Raw genomic sequence first — 19676 nt, 5'->3', positions numbered from 1 at the left:
GTTGCATATTTTAGATCCACTGTATCTGTACGTTAGAATGAACATGTAGAAATGATAAACTGAGGCTGAATATTGGCCAGTTCACATTTATTTATTTACGTCATTGAAATACAACAAACATCCCAGTTCTTCGTATTTCTCCATCGTATCTCCATATTTCCTTCTGTAAACACAGTGTGTGTCTGCGTGATCTTGTATTCCATCAGGACCTCTTTAGTCCATGTGGGTCACTTCAGGGTCACATTCAGTTCAGACTCAAAACTGATAGAAGTCGCATTTAATGTGGAATATGAACCAACACACAAACAAATCACATTTGACCAAAAAATCTGACTTGTGCATCAGACCTGCTGTGAACAGAGCCTTAGCCTTTCTGTGGTCCAACACCGTGGACTGGAATGAGAACAGGCTGCAGAACCCAGTGTGTGTGCAGAGCTCACATCGATTACTGTTGTGGAGTAGGGGTGGGGGGTGTTGAGGGGGGGTGGAGGTGGGGGTGGGGGTGGGGTTGTTTGTGGGGGGAGTTTTCCAATTGCTGAAAAGTCCCCAAACAACCTCCTCCAATCACATCTAATAACAGTCCACTGGTATCGATCTGCTGGATGTGGAGGTTCTGTCGCTGTGTTTCACATTAGTGCGTCTGCGTGTGGATGACTAACCCCCCCCAGAAAAATAGAACCCACACCGAAGGAGGGGGGGGACACACCAGGCCTTTCAAGAGGATGAGATGAGGACCTAATGGTTCTAATGGGACCAAATACAGGTTCCTTTCACATTACATGGGTTTTTCTTGTATTTTTTTATATTTACTTTTTTTTTTTTGGCACTTATGGGCAAGGAACCAAATATGGTAACTTCATTGACCTTTATTTTCTACATGACAGTATAAACTTTTGTCAGATTTCCCCACAGTCATCCAGTCCTGTTCTGTCCAATAACACAGTTCAGTCTTTCCCAGTGTTTGTTTGTATGAACTGTGAAGGGTTAAAGCTGTTCCAGTAAAAGCCTGTGTGCTGCATCGGCTCTTTATCTATTACCATCATGTTTATTTGCACAAATGTATTGAATTTTTACCTCCCCATGGCTCCCTGTGTAATAAATGTAAATGCACATCTGCAGTTGTTCTGCTCCTCCAACATAAACAACCCAACACTGTGTCTGTGTCTGTCAGAGTCTGTGTCTGTGTCTGTGTGTCGGTGTCTGTCTGTGTGTCGGTGTTTGTGTCTGTGTGTCAATGTCGGTGTCTGTATCGGTGTCGGTGTCTGTCAGTGTGTCTGTGTCTGTGTGTCGTGTCTGTGTATTGATGTCGGTGTCTGTCAGTGTCAGAGTTGGTGTCTGTGTCTGTTGGTGTCTATCTGTCGTGTCAGTGTCGGTGTCGATGTCAGTGTCGTGTTGGTGTCTGTGTCAGTGTCGGTGTTGATGTCGGTGTCGGTGTCAGTGTCGATGTCAGTGTCAGTGTCGATGTCAGTGTCTGTGTCGATGTCAGTGTCGGTGTCTGTGTCAGTGTCGGTGTCAGTGTCGTGTCGGTGTCAGTGTCGATGTCAGTGTCGGTGTAAGTGTCGTGTCGGTGTCAGTGTCGATGTCAGTGTCGTGTCGGTGTCTGTGTTGTGTCGGTGTCGATGTCAGTGTCAGTGTCGATGTCAGTGTCGGTGTCAGTGTCGTGTCGGTGTCAGTGTCGATGTCGGTGTCAGTGTCGTGTCAGTGTCGATGCCAGTGTCGGTGTCTGTGTTGTGTCGGTGTCGATGTCAGTGTCTGTGTCGATGTCGGTGTCGATGTCAGTGTTGGTGTCAGTGTCCATGTCTGTGTCGTGTCTGTGTCGTGTCTGTGTCGGTGTCGATGTCAGTGTCTGTGTCGTGTCGGTGTCTGTGTCGGTGTCGATGTCAGTGTCAGTGTCAGTGTCGATTTTAGTGTCGGTGTCGGTATCAGTGTCTGTGTCAGCGTCGGTGTCAAAGTCGGTGTCTGTGTCAGTGCCGATGTCGGTGTCAGTGTTGTGTCGGTGTCGGTGTCTGTGTCAGTGTCGATGTCAGTGTCTGTGTCAGTGTCTTTGTCAGTGTTGATGTCGATGTCGCTGTCGCTGTCAGTGTCTGTGTCGTGTCGGTGTCAGTGTCAATGTCAGTGTTGGTGTCAGTGTCAGTGTCAGTGCCAGTGTCGGTGTCAGTGTCTGTGTTGGTGTCGATGTCAGTGTCGAAGTCGGTGTCTGTGTCGATGTCAGTGTCTGTGTTGATGTCAGTGTCTGTGTCTGTGTCAATGTCAGTGTCGGTGTCGATGTCAGTGTCTGTGTCGATGTCTATGTCGGTGTCGATGTCAGTGTCGATGTCAGTGTCGGTGTCAGTGTTGATGTCAGTGTCGGTGTCTGTGTCTGTGTCGGTGTCTGTCGGTGTCGTTGTCAGTGTCGGTGTCTGTGTCTGTGTCAGCATCGGTGTCGGTGTTGGTGTCTGTGTCAGTGTCTGTGTCAGTGTCGATGTCAGTGTCGGTGTCTGTGTCAGTGTCGATGTCAGTGTCTGTGTCTGTGTCAGTGTCTGTGTCAGTGTCTGTGTCAGTGTCGGTGTCAGTGTCGGTGTCAGTGTCGATGTCAGTGTCTGTGTCAGTGTCTGTGTCGGTGTCGTTGTCAGTGTCGGTGTCTGTGTCAGCGTCGGTGTCAGTGTTGGTGTCTGTGTCAGTGTCTGTGTCAGTGTCTGTGTCGATGTCAGTGTCAGTGTCGGTGTCTGTGTCAGTGTCAGTGTCGATGTCGGTGTTGATGTCGGTGTTGGTGTCGGCGTCTGCGTCGGCGTCTGTGTCGGCGTCTGTGTCGGCGTCTGCATCGGCATCAGTGTCGGCGTCGGTGTCGTTGTCAGTGTCGGTGTCTGTGTCAGCGTCGGTGTCAGTGTTGGTGTCTGTGTCAGTGTCGATGTCAGCGTCAGTGTCGATGACAGTGTCGGTGTCTGTGTCAGTGTCTGTGTCGATGTCGGTGTCTGTGTCAGTGTCAGTGTCGATGTCGGTGTTGATGTCGGTGTTGGTGTCGGCGTCTGCATCGGCGTCTGTGTCGGCGTCGGCGTCTGCATCGGCATCAGTGTCAGCGTCGGTGTCAGCGTCGGCGTCAGTGTCGGCGTCAGTGTCGGTGTCAGCGTCGGTGTCAGTGTCGGCGTCAGTGTCGGTGTCTGCGTCGGTGTCTGTGTCGGTGTCAGCGTCTGTGTTTGCGTCGGTGTCTGTGTCAGTGTCTGTGTCAGTGTCGGCGTCTGTGTCAGTGTCGGTGTCGATGTCAGTGTCTGTGCTAGTGTCGATGTCAGTGTTGATGTCAGTGTCTGTGTCAGTGTCTGTCTGTGTCACAGCAGTGCTCACATCAGTCAGTGTGGGACAGACGGACGTGGACAAAACCAGCCACTAATGAACCAAAACACAAGCGCCACAGTCACAGGGACACGATAAGGACACTTTCAGGCTCTGATAGTCTTATTGTGTTTCTAAGTGGGGGGTCCTCACCTAAAGACCCCATGTAAGCACTGATATATAGCAGAGGCACATGCCCCCCCAGCTGACTGACTGAGGTCTGTCGTGTAACAGAGGCATATACACCCCCTCACCACCCCACCCTCTGGTTGCAAATTAGTTTTTTGGGGGGCAGCAGGTGTGTGTGTGTGTGTGTGTTTATCTATAGAGCTATGTAACCCACCACGTCCTCCACATAGAATAAGCCCCCCCACCCCACCCCTCCCCCTGGTCCCCACATTTTCTCAGGCATTGGGGGGGTGGGGGGTGACAGGAGCCCCATGATGCTGTTCATGGGCCTTAGTTCAAAAAAGGTTGAGAAACTCTGGTCTGGGGGGATGGGGATGGGGGTGGGGGGGTAGCCTCTACTGTACATTGGTGCTTATACGGGTCTTTACGTGGGGGTACGCCCCCCCCCCCCCGAGAAACTCTGTAACAGTCCAAGCGCTGTCATTTCCACATGGGGGGGCTCTGCTGCATTTCCTTTGTCTTAAGAGTCAGTGAGTCCACTGATCTACACAAACAAATACTTAAACACATGGAGAACAGTTCTAAGTTTATTTTCTATGATCTCATCAAGTTTCATTATGAACATTTACTGTTGATTTCATAGTAAATATGATACAAAAAAATTCCAGTGTTTTAATCATTTATTCGATATAATCCTACTGTATAATGCACGTTCTGTGTCCGTCCAATCAACGTCTGATCGATGTTGCAGCACAGGAGGGCGTTCATGCGGGTTTTCCTCAGCCTTCACAGATCACCGCTAAACTCACCAAATGAACAGAAACATTACCTGACTGTCTACTAGGCACAATTTATGTCCGTATTCAAATGTCGTGAGGTGTGCTGGGAGATTTTAGCCTCTCATGCTATCGTACAATGGCACCATGGGTACAATGCCACTAGTAATGATAATTAAAGGGCGATGTGGAAAGTTAAGTTCTTCCAGAAAAACGGCGCACAAGTTTTGGTCAAACAGACATTTTCTGACACTGTTCTGTCCAAACCCAGATGAATAAAGCCGTTCAACTGGTGGCCTTTAAAGGGTTAACAGGTGTTTGTTTGAGGGTGAAGTGTTAAATACTGGGCTCATAATCCGTCTTCAGTGGACTCTGTTCTGTTCTGACATCTGACTGTCGTATTGTTGGATAACCCTATCAGTTTATTCTGAAGGAGCTCAAGCCAAACAGTCATTAACCATTTCTAATCTTTAAAGCGTCTGCCCATCAGCTTTAGCACCGCCGGATCAAAGTTAAGAAGCCCAAAGTCATCACTGGGTTTCACTGATATGTTTATGGTGATAAGGAGCTGTTAGGTCTGGTGTGGGGGGGTAAATGAGGTGACGGGTCTAAGCCGCTTTGTGCCGAGGTGACGGTGCATCCGTCTCATAATAGAAGCTCCAATAATAAGTGTTTGCTTCAGCGGAGGCCGGTGCATCTGTAATCTGAGACGGCAGAACCGCTCCCATCTGGTCCCTGTCGGAGGATAACGGACCGTTTTACATCTCACTTTCTAATCCCTGGGCTCCGGTTCCGGCACCGGCCCACTAATCATCCACATGCGCTCCTCTAAACAAACTCTTAATCTTCTCGTACCCAAAACTTCAGGAAATCTAATGGGCTCATTTTGTGAGCATGCCCAGCTGTTCCACCGGCTCATGGTGACCTGAATGCACCGTTGGCCCGGCCTGCGCTCCAATCAGCATTCAGCGCTGGATTTGGATTCGTTATTACGTACTATCGTCTGCAATTACTGCAATGACTGGTGATTAATCCAGAAGCTGAAGTTGACACAATGCTGTTGCTGTTGCCGTGTCGTTGTTGCTGTTGTTGTTTACTAATGCTTTGAACCAGCGCCTCCTTCAGTCGATGTTTCCTGTCAATGTTCACTCACATTCTGCTTCTTTATGGTGAATCCTCAGCGTTTGTATGGTGTTGATTTTAGGGCTGTGTACTGGGAAGAATCTGGAGAAGCGATACAAATCACAATACTAGGATCACGATGCAATATATCACCATATATCATGATACTGTTAAAAAGGCCATTTTTTGTTTGTTTCTTTTTTTTTTAAAATGATTATTTCCTGGAAGAATTTAATTCCACTAGAAATCTGCACAAATACTAAAGATATTTTTATTTGATCCCAACAGGATCTAATGTTATATCACAAAATGTTCCTGTGTTCAAACTGAAATTATATTTTACAGACATTACAGTTTAAGATCCTGTTCAAATGTTCATATTCTATTAGTTCAGAACTAACATCAGAACAGTATTTGAGTTCAATCCCAAAAAGGAACAAACATTATTTAATAAAACAGAACATTATTTAACAAAACAGTGTTAAATAATAATAAAGAAAATATAAATAATAAAGAAAAACAAAAACAAAAATGAACCTCCGCCATATCTGCATTTGAATAAATACCTAAAAATATTGACCCAGTACTTTTTAATATCAATACAGTATTGTGAAATGAAATATCATGATATATTGCAGAACAGCCCTAGTTGAATTTAGACATGATTATTTATTGTTTGCCAGAGGGATAGCATATTGGTCAGTTCGTCTGTCTGTCTGTACTCTGTGGGTCACATTTCTATCATTATTGATATCAAACCGTGTCCTGTTGATCGCCCATATTCTTTAGTCGAACTGATCAGTTTTTTCCAATATTAGGCCAAAGTACAGCTCAGATACCGGCCGAAGTTCAACAAACAGATATTTTGACAAAACCTCCGTGAAAATCATCATATTACCTTCAAACCAAAGCCAAATTGGGCATTTTTAAGTTCTGCATCTGATGGTACATCTGATGGACATCATAAAGGCCACGCCCTCGTTAGCGCCCCAGAGTAAATACTGGGGGGGGTAACTCAGTATATGACATTTCAAACAATATTGTCAATATTCATCCGATCAAACCAACATTTTACATGTAACATCTGTGTTCAAGTCCTTTCTCCTTTGTCAAATTTTGCAACTCTAGGTTGTGTGACTTCCGGTTGCTATGGTAACGTACGTAAAATTTGTTTATCGTTAATAACTTCCCTTCTGTTCATCGTAACGATTTCAAATTAACGCCAAATTATTGGAAATTCAATTCTCTATCCATTACTTACCTCATATGTCATGTGCATATATAGAGATTTAGAGTTATTGGCATACTGTGGAAACACTGTCATCTTCTACAGCATTGATTCCCCAGTAAATCCCATGGAGTTGGATCAACGACAGTGGATGGACACACTGGGTTTATATTCAGTTAATGACATGTTTGTTGAAAGTCACTTTCTCTACAGCTGTTTCTGTTTCTGATATAACACCAGTTGAATTTGAAGGCTTTGGGGTTCCTCAGTGGTCTGTTGTAGATCCTCTTTTCTTTGTATATGCTGCCCCTGGTTCCATTTTTTAAAAATACTACATCCATTTGAATCATTTGCATATGATGTGCAAATCTACTTTCCCCTTAAAGTAAATAATAATAAAGACTCTGTGCAGTTCCTATTGGACGGTCTGTAGAATGTCATCTGTCATCTAGAACACTGATCCAACAGTAGAACTATGGAGGTGGATCAGTGACAGTGGAAGGACACACTGGGTTTAGGTTCAGTTCATATCATCGCTGAAACTGTCACTGTTTATTCAGTTTTGTCTGTTTTTAATATAATAACCATCAACTTTAATCTGAGCTTTAATGAACATCTACATGATCAGTGAATTAAATACAGGAAAATACCTGCATTGCACTGAAGAAACACAAAATACAGAGGATAATATTAGAATAAATGGTGATAAATCACTTTAGAAAGGTTAAATATAGAGAAAAATGAATTTGGGAACTGATATAAAGGTAGCTCATGGTCTTTATGGGTTAAAATATTATTTTAAAAAATACAGAATAAATGCATCTAATGGTTGGGTTTGACCTTGAAAAGTTGTCGAAGACAGAGTTCAGTGTTTAATGTTCAGCCGTTCAATGTGACCTCTGCTTTATTTTTCCCATCATGCATCTTGTGTTTTCTACTTCCATGTGTTTACTCTGTGTGTCGTTCATCCATAAACACATTCCCAAACTGAAGTGTGTCCTTCAGCTCCATCCACAGGTGGACCACCCTCCGGTTCACAGACCACCTGGACGACCCCTGCAGTCCTCCTTCATGTCCTCGTTCGTGTCCTCGTTCATGTCCTTGTTCGTGTCCTCGTTCATGTCTTCGTTCATGTCCTCGTTCGTGTCCTCGTTCATGTCCTCCTTCATGTCCTCGTTCGTGTGCTCATTCGTGCCCTCATTCGTGCCCTCGTTCGTGTCCTTGTTCGTGTCCTTGTTCATGTCCTTGTTCGTGTCCTCCTTCATGTCCTCGTTCCTGTCCTCATTCCTGTCCTCGTTCATGTCCTTGTTCCTGTCCTTGTTCATGTCCTTGTTTGTGTCCTCCTTCATGTCCTCGTTCATGTCCTTGTTCATGTCCTTGTTCATGTGTTCTCGTTCATGTCCTTGTTTGTGTCCTCCTTCATGTCCTCGTTCATGTCCTTGTTCATGTCCTTGTTCATGTGTTCTCGTTCATGTCCAAGTTTGTGTCCTCCTTTATGTCCTCGTTCATGTCCTTGTTCATGTCCTCATTCGTGCCCTCGTTCATGTCCTTGTTCGTGTCCTCGTTCATGTCCTTGTTCGTGTCCTCCTTCATGTCCTCGTTCATGTCCTTGTTCGTGTCCTCGTTCATGTCCTCGTTCATGTCCTCATTCATGTCCTTGTTTGTGTCCTCCTTCATGTCCTCGTTCATGTCCTTGTTCATGTCCTCATTCATGCCCTCGTTCGTGTCCTTGTTCGTGTCCTCATTCATGTCCTTGTTCGTGTCCTCTTTCATGTCCTCATTCATGTCCTTGTTCGTGTCCTCCTTTATGTCCTCGTTCATGTCCTCCTTCATGTCCTTGTTCGTGTCCTCCTTCATGTCCTCGTTCATGTCTTCGTTCATGTTCTTGTTCGTGTCCTCCTTCATGTCCTCGTTCATGTCCTTGTTCGTGTCCTCCTTCATGTCCTCGTTCATGTCCTTGTTCGTATCCTCCTTCATGTCCTCGTTCATGTCCTTGTTCGTGTCCTCGTTCATGTCCTCGTTCATGTCTTCGTTCATGTCCTTGTTCGTGTCCTCGTTCATGTCCTCGTTCATGTCCTCGTTCATGTCCTTGTTCGTGTCCTCGTTCATGTCCTCCTTCATGTCCTCGTTCATGTCCTTGTTCGTATCCTCCTTCATGTCCTCCTTCATGTCCTTGTTCGTGTCCTCCTTCATGTCCTCGTTCATGTCTTCGTTCATGTTCTTGTTCGTGTCCTCCTTCATGTCCTCGTTCATGTCCTTGTTCGTGTCCTCCTTCATGTCCTCGTTCATGTCCTTGTTCGTATCCTCCTTCATGTCCTCGTTCATGTCCTTGTTCGTGTCCTCGTTCATGTCCTTGTTCCTGTCCTCGTTCATGTCCTTGTTTGTGTCCTCCTTCATGTCCTCGTTCATGTTCTTGTTCATGTGTTCTCGTTCATGTCCTTGTTCGTGTCCTCCTTTATGTCCTCGTTCATGTCCTTGTTCATGTCCTCGTTCGTGCCCTCGTTCGTGTCCTTGTTCGTGTCCTCGTTCATGTCCTTGTTCGTGTCCTCCTTCATGTCCTCGTTCCTGTCCTCGTTCATGTCCTCGTTCGTGTCCTCCTTCATGTCGTCGTCTTTCATTCCCAGTCTTTCTCTGGTGTTTACCTCCATGTTCACAGCCTGTGATTTCAGTCATTTACTCAGATTGTTCTATTGATCCTCTAACACAGGGCTGTCAAACCCGTCCAGTTCAGGTTCCACATTCAGCCCAGTATGATCTAAAGTGGATCAGAACCAGTCAAACACTCACACAATAAACTATAACTGATGTCAAATCCAAACTTTAATCCGCAGTTTAGAGTGAAAAAAGTTTAATTACATGTGGAAATGTTTGCATCTACAAACTGTTCTTTAAAGATAGTGTTGCAGAAAAAACTCTTCGCCCACCCCTTGTTTTCTTCAGTTTTTTGTTCTTTTTAATTCCTGGTCCAACTAAAGATCCATTAGTTTGGACAAATATAATGATACCAACAAAAAGGTCTCATTTCGGTTTAATTTAACAGCTGATATCTATCCATTTAACATGCTGTCATGATAATAACCAAAATCACAAAGAGAGGTGATCGACAAGCACATCCAGAGAATGAGAGGTGGTGCAGGTTCCTATAAAAATGATGAAAAAATATAAAGGAAGGTCTGCACAACCTGTGAGCTCCTGAAGCATTTATTAAACTATGTGACGTTTCGGGCCGAGGCCCTTCATCAAACTAAGAACAGATAGAATTACACAGGTGTTTTATATGGAGTGCCTAATCTCAGTAACACGTGACATGCAATATATGTCGTCTTAGAAAAGCAAAAAAAAAAAAAAAAAATCTACTTTTCAAACATATAATCAATCATAAATAGTCAACAGTCAAATGTTTCAAATGTCCAGAAATACAAATAATTTTAGTGATCCAGCTGCTTCACACTCGTACAAATATAAACAGATATTAATCGAGTTTCTTTACATTCATACAAGTCCATGTAACTGTACTGCCCATCTGAATGTGGTGACAGACACCACAGCATGTGTGCACAGTTTTCTTATTTACAAATTTACAAAAACAAATTTACTAAAACAGAAATAATGTTTGAGGCAACGTTGAGGTTCATCCAAATAGAAATCTAAACTACAGTGCTGGAGTAAAGCTATATATACTGCATTCACTGGAGTGAAGTGGTCTACATGAAGAGTGATTTTGAAAAATAACCCAAATCCCTTCAGTTCTTCCATCAGTATCTGTGTCATTGTATTGACAAAAACAGTGCTTTATTCATTCCATGTTTCCATGTTTTCTTTTATCTGTTTTAGTTCCATGACACACACAGGAGTTTGGACTAGATTACATTATAGGGATGCAAATTATCAGTTAATCCATTAATCATTAGTTGGTTGACCTTATCGATTGATTAATGATTAATTGATAAGAGGCAATTTTCCTGAGAACCTGAATTTGTCTTTAGATAGGGTCTATAAGAATAAAAGCTAAATATAGTTTATATAGTTCATGAATAAATTATGTCATATTCCTTAATGATTGATTTCTTGAACCATTGGATACAGAACAGACAATGACATTTATGGAGTAGAACAAAAGAAATTCAACTGAGAAATACAATAAAATAAATGGATCTGAAGAAGGGCAGTTTAGAAGAAATGGGCATTTCTGACTTTGTATCACTGACATGATGGAGTCAGATTTCAGCGGAGATGCTGACAATTAATAATTTAATGGAGCAAATTCTTATCAACAGTTAACTGAGAGTCGATTAATTGTTTACATCCCTATAGCATAACCATTGTTTTTAATTACTTTTGATGGTCTAATAATTTTTTCTGTGACTGTATGTGAATAACATGAACAACCTGAGATTTGTTATGAAAAAGTCAGTGTAATTGTACCAATAATCAGCCTCAGTTCATCATTTCTACATGTTCATTCTATCGTACAGATCCAGTGGATCTACAAATACACACATTTAATAACAGACTGAATTTTGGTCCAGTCCACATACTGGAAACAGAACAGCCAAGACAAACACCAATGGCCTGATTTACTAAGATCTCAAATAACGGGTGCAAATTTGTTTGCTTGTACTAAAAAATGTGTGTGTTATTGATTTGTGTGTCACAGGTGATGGACTCAGATTGTCAGCAGGTTCACACATGTAAACATGAACCACACACTGAAATGTGTTCTCTGCCTTTAACCCAGTGTTTTTCAACCTTGGGGTCAGGACCCCATGTGGGGTCAACTGGAATTCAAATGGGGTCGCCTGAAATTTCTAGTAACTGATTTTTTTAAAAAAATTACTTAAAAAAAAGTATGTTTTAATAATTCAATATATATGTCATAATTAGAACACCTCACACTTTTCCTAAAAAAAGGCTGCATCACATACATTATATAGCTTAAATGTTGTCTAAAATGTATGTTTATTTGCAACATAGTATGACAAAATATTTCATGATCAAAAACAAATTAATTTTAGCAAAAAAAAAAAAAGTCTCTATTTTGAATGTCTGGGGTCGCTACAAATTTGTGATGTTAAAATGGGGTCACAAGCCAAACAAGTGTTCAGAGAACACAAACCTCTGCCAAGCACCCTGAACGGTGTGCATGTGTGGATCGACTATTTCTTTTTAAACTATGGATGTGCAAAACAAATTTCATAATGATATTTCACAAATTACATTTTTTATGATTTTTTGAAAATGGTGCATAAAAAATAACGAAAGGAAACAGAGCGTAACGGAAGAGAAATGGAGCGGAACGATATTTCGTACAAAGATGAAGCTTGGTACCAGTCATGTATATGTCAAATTATATTCAATTCCAATCAATATTTGCTGAGTTATAATGAAAAATGTGTGGTAAATGGGATTTTCAATGTTAAATGTAAATGTCCACAGAGTCCACATTCCACAGTGGATGTGGACAACTTTGTGCCAGACACAGATATTGTTATAAGCTACGGGTGGATCAAATTGGAGGCTAATTGGAGTTGTTTTGAATTTTTTATGAATTTTCGAAAATTGCTCAATGATGAGAGATAAGAAAACTGTAGATTTTGTGACCTTGCTGTGACCTTGAACTTTGGCCTACTTGGCCCAAAATGTAATGGGTTGGTCCCAGGGCCCAGGCCTATCTGTGAGTACAATTTGGTAAGATGGTTGGAATAGCTTTCTCCCGTAAAGTTGCTAACAAACAAACAAACACATAAAGTGATCACAATACCTCCTGGTGGAGGTAAAAGGTTGGAGCCACTGCTTTAACCCTTATCTAGATCATGCATCACACACGTTGGTTTTAGGAGCAGTGGGTTCACCATGTCAGGTACCGGAGAGCTCAAGGGCTTGTCAAGCAACAACTCTGCCAGTCCAGGGAATTGAACCGGCAACCCTTTGTTCACAAGCTGACTCTCCAGCCATCGAGGCCACAGCTGCCCCAGGGTCGCTAATAGATAAACTTAGACATGTTTTTATGTGTGCAAACCTTCAGTAAATGAGGCTTTAAGAACTGAACAGAATTATCTACTGTGAACAAATGAATCCAGTTTCATGGATCAAATATTTGACTGTAGGATGTGGATGTAGGTCAGTGTTCAGACCAGTAGACTAGGTCCTGATGGTCCTGATGGTCCACCACCTGTTTTCAGAACAGCACTACTACTGTGAGTCCATGCAGTGTTTTTAAATGTCACAGATTCACAGTCTGCTCCATTTAGGACTTCAGCCAAAACTGAGGGAATAAAAACTCTGGAAGTCTGGTGGTAGGTAAACAGAAGAAAAGTGACGTGTGCAAAAGGAACAAAAACAGAACACCTTCTGGAGGGGAACTTCAAAAACAGTCAACTTCCACATGCGAGGCTTTAGTTCCAGTGTGTGCACAGGAAACCAGGAGGATGATGGGAACAGAGCCCCACCTCCAGCCAGCCAGGCGCTAATGCTAATGCTAACGCTGAAGTGTCCAGGCCTGTAACACCAGTATGTGTGTACGACCGGTCTGAGGTGAACCAAGAGGATATGATGAAGGAAATGAGTGTGTGTGTGTGTGTGTGTGTGTGTGTGTGTGTGTGTGTGTGTGTGTGTGTGTGTGTGCGTGCGTGCGTGCGTGTGTGTGTGTTGGATGTGTGTTTGTCGTACCCTGCAGCTCCTCCTCTTCCTCTTCCTCCTCTTCTTCCTCCTCCTCCTTTTCCTCCTCCTCCTCTTACCCCCCCCTCCTCCTCCTCCCTCCTCCTCCTCCTCCTACTTCCCCCCCCCCTCTCCTCCTCCTCCTCCTCCTCCTCTTACCCCCCCCCCCTCCTCCTCCTCCTCCTCCTCCTCCTTTTCCTCCCTCTTCTTCCTCCTCCTCCTCTTACCCCCCCCTTCCTCCTCCTCCTCCTCCTCCTCCTCTTCTTCCTCCTCCTCCTCCTCTTCTTCCTCCTCCTCCTCTTCCCCCCCCTCCTCCTCCTCTTCCCTCCTCTTCCTTCCTCCTCCTCCTCTTACCCCCCCTTCCTCCTCTTCCTCTTCCTCCTCTTCTTCTTTCCTCCTCCTCTTACCCCCCCCCCTTCCTCCTCCTCCTTTTCCTCCTCTGTCAGTGAATCTGGGTCAGACTTCCCTCTCAGAACCTGCACCTCCTCTCTTCTGTTGTTGGAACAGACAAAGCGCTTTGATTCCGCCTCCTCGCTCTGAAGCGTCGTCGCTCTGATCGTCTTCGAGGTTTCATTCTGTGAAAACGCTGAAACGCTCACTTCCACGTCTCATCATGACTTCAGTTTATTTCTCGGCTCTAGTTTCACATCAGACGCAGCGGAGCTGTTGATTTTCAGGAACCAGGCACTGATTAATGATCCAGGGGTGTCAAACATACGGCAGGTGGACCGAAACAGGACGCCAAAGGGTCCGATAAGGCCCAAGGGATGAAAAAAACCACAATGAAGATATGAACAGAAATAATAATACTAACAATAATAACAATAATAATAATAATAATAACTGTAGAATAGAAGGTCAGACCAGTCTTTTTATTTTAACTGGACTCAAATACTCAACACTGTTTGGATTTTTCAAGACTTTTTCTTTTTACAGTGTAAAGTCAAATATTTGGACTTTTTTCTGCATTTCTTCTGAGAACAGAGTTTAGTTTGAATGTGTTGGAGGACCACTATCTTCTCAACATCAGGACTGATTTCAGTGTATGAAGATAAAACAGAATGTGTAGAAAAGGACCTAAAACTAGAGTCATGTAGGTGAAGGTCGTGTGTTCACTGAGTGGAACGGCAGAACTCGTCAGCTGATCCGAACACAACAGCACGTCCTGTTCTTCTTCTGCTTTGACTGCTCATCTTCTACTGTGTCCTTTCAGCTTTATTTTCATCTTTGTTCAGTGTGTTTCATTGGTTTATCTTATTGCTGTGGAAAATATAAGGTCAAGGATAAGCCCGTTCCATCCTTTTACTGGGACAAACATTGCGCTGCTTTGTGTTTCCACGGCGACCCTTCATTGTGTTCCACGTACAGTCAGAAGTGTTGAGAACATTGACTGACTGTGAATCAGACCACTGCATTATGTCCTTCCTGTGTCAGTACGTCAGTCAACCCTCTGTTATCCAGTCCATTCAGGTCCTTTAAAGGTACCGTATGTAGGATTGTGGCCAAAACTGGAACTGCAATCACATTCCAAATACTGTCGAGCATGGCATCCTCTGCTCTTCCCCCCAGACTGACAGATCCAGCATGAGCATCTACTACTAGTGTTTCCACTAATCCTTGCCACCACACCATAACCCCCCCCATAGTATTATAAGAAAGTGGCGGACCCCTGAACCCCCCCCCCCCCCCCTTTCGGATTACACACCGTTACATGAAGAGATCACTTCCACAGAAAACACTGAACTACAAGGATCTACCATGGCAAGAGACAAGTCCTACACCAGTACCTGGTCTCTTCACTGGTGCCTTGTGTTTTCATCACCAGAGCCAGGAGAAGAGAGAGAAGAGACTGCGGCCCGGGACTGGGTTCAGAGACGGCCCCGGCTCTCAGTGGTTCTTATGGTGGTCAGACTAAGGCAGAGCCAGCATCGGTCTTCAAATTCTTCTCGTCTTTCATCTGTCTCCATGTTTCTAAATCATCTCCTATACATCTCCTTGTTTTGTTTCTCATTTTGTCACGACGTATTTGGGAATAATCAGAGTCCTTTTAGGTTTATTAACGTCAGACATTTCTGATCAGAAATGTTCCAGCTGCAGCTCAGTGGGACCTGGCAACCTGGATGAACAAACACTACTGACTCTGTGATTGGAAGACAGGTGATGGGCGGAGCCTCAGACCAAAACACATCATGTCAACGTAAACATCATTTGGGGCTGACACTGAGCTTTTTAAATGTACATATTCTGGCTGGAGTACTACTGTCAGTGAGATTAGGATTTGAAATGGACAGGATTCCTTAATGTCTGGTGAGTGTCAGGGCCATTTTATAATTACTGAGAACAGAATTCCTACATACTGCACCTTTAACCAAATACAGCCCATAATAACCCTCTGTTATCCACAACATCAGGTCCTTTCACCCCCTACAGCCCATAATATGCACCGTGCTAATGTCAACATGTGTTTAATATGGTTGGTTTTTAACATTTTGACTTTTTTAAAATATTTTTTCAACTTGATCCATAAACAAAAACACCAAATATCCAATAACTGTCATATTTTAACCCTTTAAATGTCATGTTTGTAATGGAAATAAACTAGATTTTTCTATGCAAAAATAAAACACAAAAATGTTTCTGTATTTTTTTCAATATCCTTCATATGATTTGCATTATTTAATCTTTATTAGTTCCTCCTGTCATCTGTCACTGATTAACACCAACATTGGTTCATATAATTATTATTATTATTATGGTTCTAAGTCAATGTTAAATGTGTCAGTGTTCATTAGTGGTGTCGGAATTTGACCTGTTTATTATGGGATGGTTTAATGCTGCCTTCACATCCTGTTGGAATTATGGTAAATACTAATTACGAACTCCAAAACTGCCACTTAAACGCCCCCTCGTTCCACTGGAGAACGGGGGAAAAAAATGTTGATTACAAGATGAAAATAACCTTTGACCTTTTCAACATGGCAGAGAGCAATGAAGTGTTCATGACCAAAGATAAATGATGGTTTACTAATGTTCCGCTGCTGTTAGCGGATGGATCACACATTTATAACATACACAATTTACAAAATAAAAGTGCTGTATCAGATGAACATGTCTCAAAGCGATTTTAAACCAGCAGTAGGTCACCATAAATTGTCAGACGTTTTCATTTTACCACGAAAAAACAAAAGCACTTGAACACAACACATGAATAATTAGAATTCACCAGTGGAATGGATCATTTTCCTGACAGCACCTGAAGGCAGCATTAGTGACTGGGACCCAATTTCATACAATATAGCAATAAATATAACTTTGATTCTAACCTAAACCAGGTTGTTGTCTCTGTTTCTTCTGTTTTGTTTTTTTATGTGTTTCCTGTTTCTTCTTTACCTCCGCCAGGAGGTATTGTGATCGCTTTGCATGTTTGCGTGCATGCGTGTTTGTTTATTAGCAAGATAACTCAAAAAGGTATGGACGGATTTCATGAAATTTTCAGGGAATGTTGATACTGGCACAAGGAAGAAATGATTAAATTTTGGTGGTGATCGGGGGGGGGGGGGGGGGGTGCAGATCTGTCTTGGTGGAGGTCCGCTTTTCCTGTTTTCTTCTGTTCTTCTGTTCTTCCTTCTGTTATTCCATTTCTTCTGCTTATCCTGTTTCTTCTTTTTCCTCCTTTTGTTCTGTTCTTCTATTTCCTGTTTCTTCTTTTCTCCTGTTTCTTCTGTTTTTCTTATGTTCTTCCATTTCTTCTATGTTTCCTGTTCATTCCATTTTGTCAGTTTTTCCTCCACTTCTTCTGTTTTTCCTGTTTCTCTGTTTCTTCTTTTTCCTCCATTTCTTCAGTTTCTTTTTTTCTTCAATTTCTTCTCTTCTTCTGTGTTTCCTGTTCTGGACCTCAGGTTGATGTTGGTAACATGATCCTGTCTGTGTTTCAGTTCTGCTCCGACCGCTAACATCACATCTGTTGGTTTGGTTGCAGGTTTCCAGGCCAGAAGGTCCGGGATTTTGAGAGACTTTGAGGGACGGTGAGGGACAGTGGAAGACGGTGAGGGACAATGAAGGATGGTGAGGGACGATGAAGGATGGGAGAGATGATGAAGGATGGTGGGGACGGTGAAAGGACAATGAAGGACGATGAAGGATAGTGAGAGACGTGAGGGACGGTGAAGGACAGTGAAGGTGGTGAGGGACAGTGAAGGATGGTGAGGGACGGTGGAAGGACAGTGAAGGATGATGAGGACGGTGAAGGACCGTGAAGGATGGTGAGGACGGTGAAGGACAGTGAAGGAGGATGAGGGACGGTGAAGGGACCGTGAAGGATGGTGAGGGACAGTGAAGGACAGTGAAGATGGTGAGGGCAGTGAGGGACGGTGAAGGACAGTGAAGGATGGTGAGGGACTGTGAGGGATGGTGAAGGACGGTGAGGGAGGGTGAAGGATGGTGAGGGACGGTGAAGGACAGTGAAGGATGGTGAGGGAGGGTGAAGGATGGTGAGGGACCTGAGGGAGGTTGAAGGATGGTGAGGGACAATGAAGGACAGTGAAGGACGGTGAGGGACGGTGAAGGATGGTGAGGGACGGTGAAGGACGATGAGGGACGGTGAGGGATGGTGAGGGATGTCTGTGACGTGGTTGGATGAAGGTGAGGTCACAGTGCAGCATGATGACAGTCGGCGCCTCCGTCACAGCTCGTCAGCCTGTGGGAGTTAACCTGTTTACAGATAAACGCTGCTCAGGACGTGTCCAGGATGTGGCTGGACGACGACCCTGTCCGTCACCTGTCCGTCACCTGTCTGTCACCTGTCTGTCCATGTGTATCGTCATAAACCTTTTTGCTTTTATGGAAATACAAAAGCACAGTAAAGCGTCTGCATTCAACAGCACATTTGTTTTCAAAGCCAATAAATGTCAAATGATTTCAGGCCAAAAGCAAATGTCAGGTTATTCTGAGATGAAGACATTCAACATCAGCACCAGGATCCACCAGGACCCACCAGCATCCACCAAGGTCCATCAGGACCCACCAGAATCCACCAGGACCACCAGAATTCACCAGGGTCCACCAGGACCCACCAGGACCCACCAGGATCCACCCAGGACCCAACCGTCTGTCTGTACTTTGGACCTATTGTACCAACGTTACACAACAGTTGGACACATTTACAAACAAGTGTTCGGAGAACGCAAACCTCCACCAAGCACCCCCGAACGGTGTGGCATCGACTATTTCTTTTTAAACAATATTTGTTGAGTTATGTTGAAAAATGTGTGGTAAATGGCATTTTCAGTGTTAAATGTAAATGTCCACAGAGTCACATTCCACAGTGGATGTGGACAATTTTGTGCCAGATACAAGATATTGCTCTAAGCTACGGGTGGGATCAAATTGGAGGCTAATTGGAGTTGTTTTGAATTTTCTATGAATTTTGGAAATTGCTCAATGATGAGAGGTAGGAAAAATTGTAGATTTTGTGACCTTGCTGTGACCTTGAACTTTGGCCTACTTGGCCCAAGATTTAATGGGTTGGTCCCAGGGCCTAGGCCTATCTGTGGGTACAATTTGGTAAAGATGGTTGGAATAGTTTTCCCGTAAAGTTGCTAACAAACAAACAAACAAACAACTAACAAAACAATCACACAAACCAAAATGATCACAATACCTCCTGGTGGAGGTAATGATCGATGCTTTTCAAAAGTGAACAGATGGCTTCCAAGTCATTTGTACTTTACTTTTTTGTCGGTAGCAGTTTTTAATCGACTGTCAGTGGAAAAGGAATGTTTTTTATCTGTTTCAGCTGTTATTTCATTATTATAATAATACAAGTGTCTCATCACAGAAAATAATGCAGATGCTGGAGTGAAACCAGTTGAGCTGAGCCTTGACAGCTCCTGTTTGAACTCAGTAACAGTCAGATCAGCTGCAGCTCCACAACAGGGACCTTCAAAAGGTTCATCCACTTCACTGTCAGTGAAATTCAGTCCTGCATTTTACCCACGGCACCTAGCATTAGCATGAGCATTAGCACCAGTGAGTTAATTATTCATGAACTTCCAACCACGCACCTGTCCCCGCCCGCTCAAACCACGCACCTGTCCCCGCCCGCTCAAACCACGCACCCTTTCCCCGCCCGCTCAAACCACGGCACCTGTCACCGCCCACTCAAACCACGCACCTGTCCCCCGCCCACTCAAACCACAAGAATGTGAAGATGAGATGTATTCTTTTGTAGGAAAATGTGCATGAAACAACAGTAATAAAAACTAGAAATAATATGATTAATAGAAAACAAAACCAGGAACGATAGAATTCATCTGTGAGTTTATATGGTTTGTCTCAGTCACAGTGTCCACAGGCTAAAACCACCCACCCAACACCCCCTCCTCCTCCACCCTGTCGGCGGCGTCGTTCCCACAGATGCCATTTAAGGACAAACGCTGGTGAAGTGCCTGCAGGGAACG

At 43.7% G+C, this 19676-nt stretch overlaps 1 long non-coding RNA gene across 1 annotated transcript; it reads right to left on the bottom strand.

Annotated features, from left to right (window-relative positions):
- Positions 1–209: 209 nt before the first annotated feature.
- On the bottom strand, positions 210–18194 carry LOC115434383 (uncharacterized). The gene is made up of 3 exons (XR_003937510.1): positions 18184–18194; positions 15354–15356; positions 210–369 (listed from the first exon to the last, which is right to left on the bottom strand). It is a non-coding gene; the product is annotated as an uncharacterized LOC115434383 (long non-coding RNA).
- Between the last annotated feature and the right edge of the window lie 1482 nt (positions 18195–19676).

This window comes from Sphaeramia orbicularis, chromosome 15 (assembly GCF_902148855.1).
Source record: "Sphaeramia orbicularis chromosome 15, fSphaOr1.1, whole genome shotgun sequence".
Taxonomy (NCBI): Eukaryota; Metazoa; Chordata; class Actinopteri; order Kurtiformes; family Apogonidae; genus Sphaeramia; species Sphaeramia orbicularis.
Note: the sequence above shows the minus strand (reverse complement) of the source record. Positions and strands in the feature narration are given on the sequence as shown.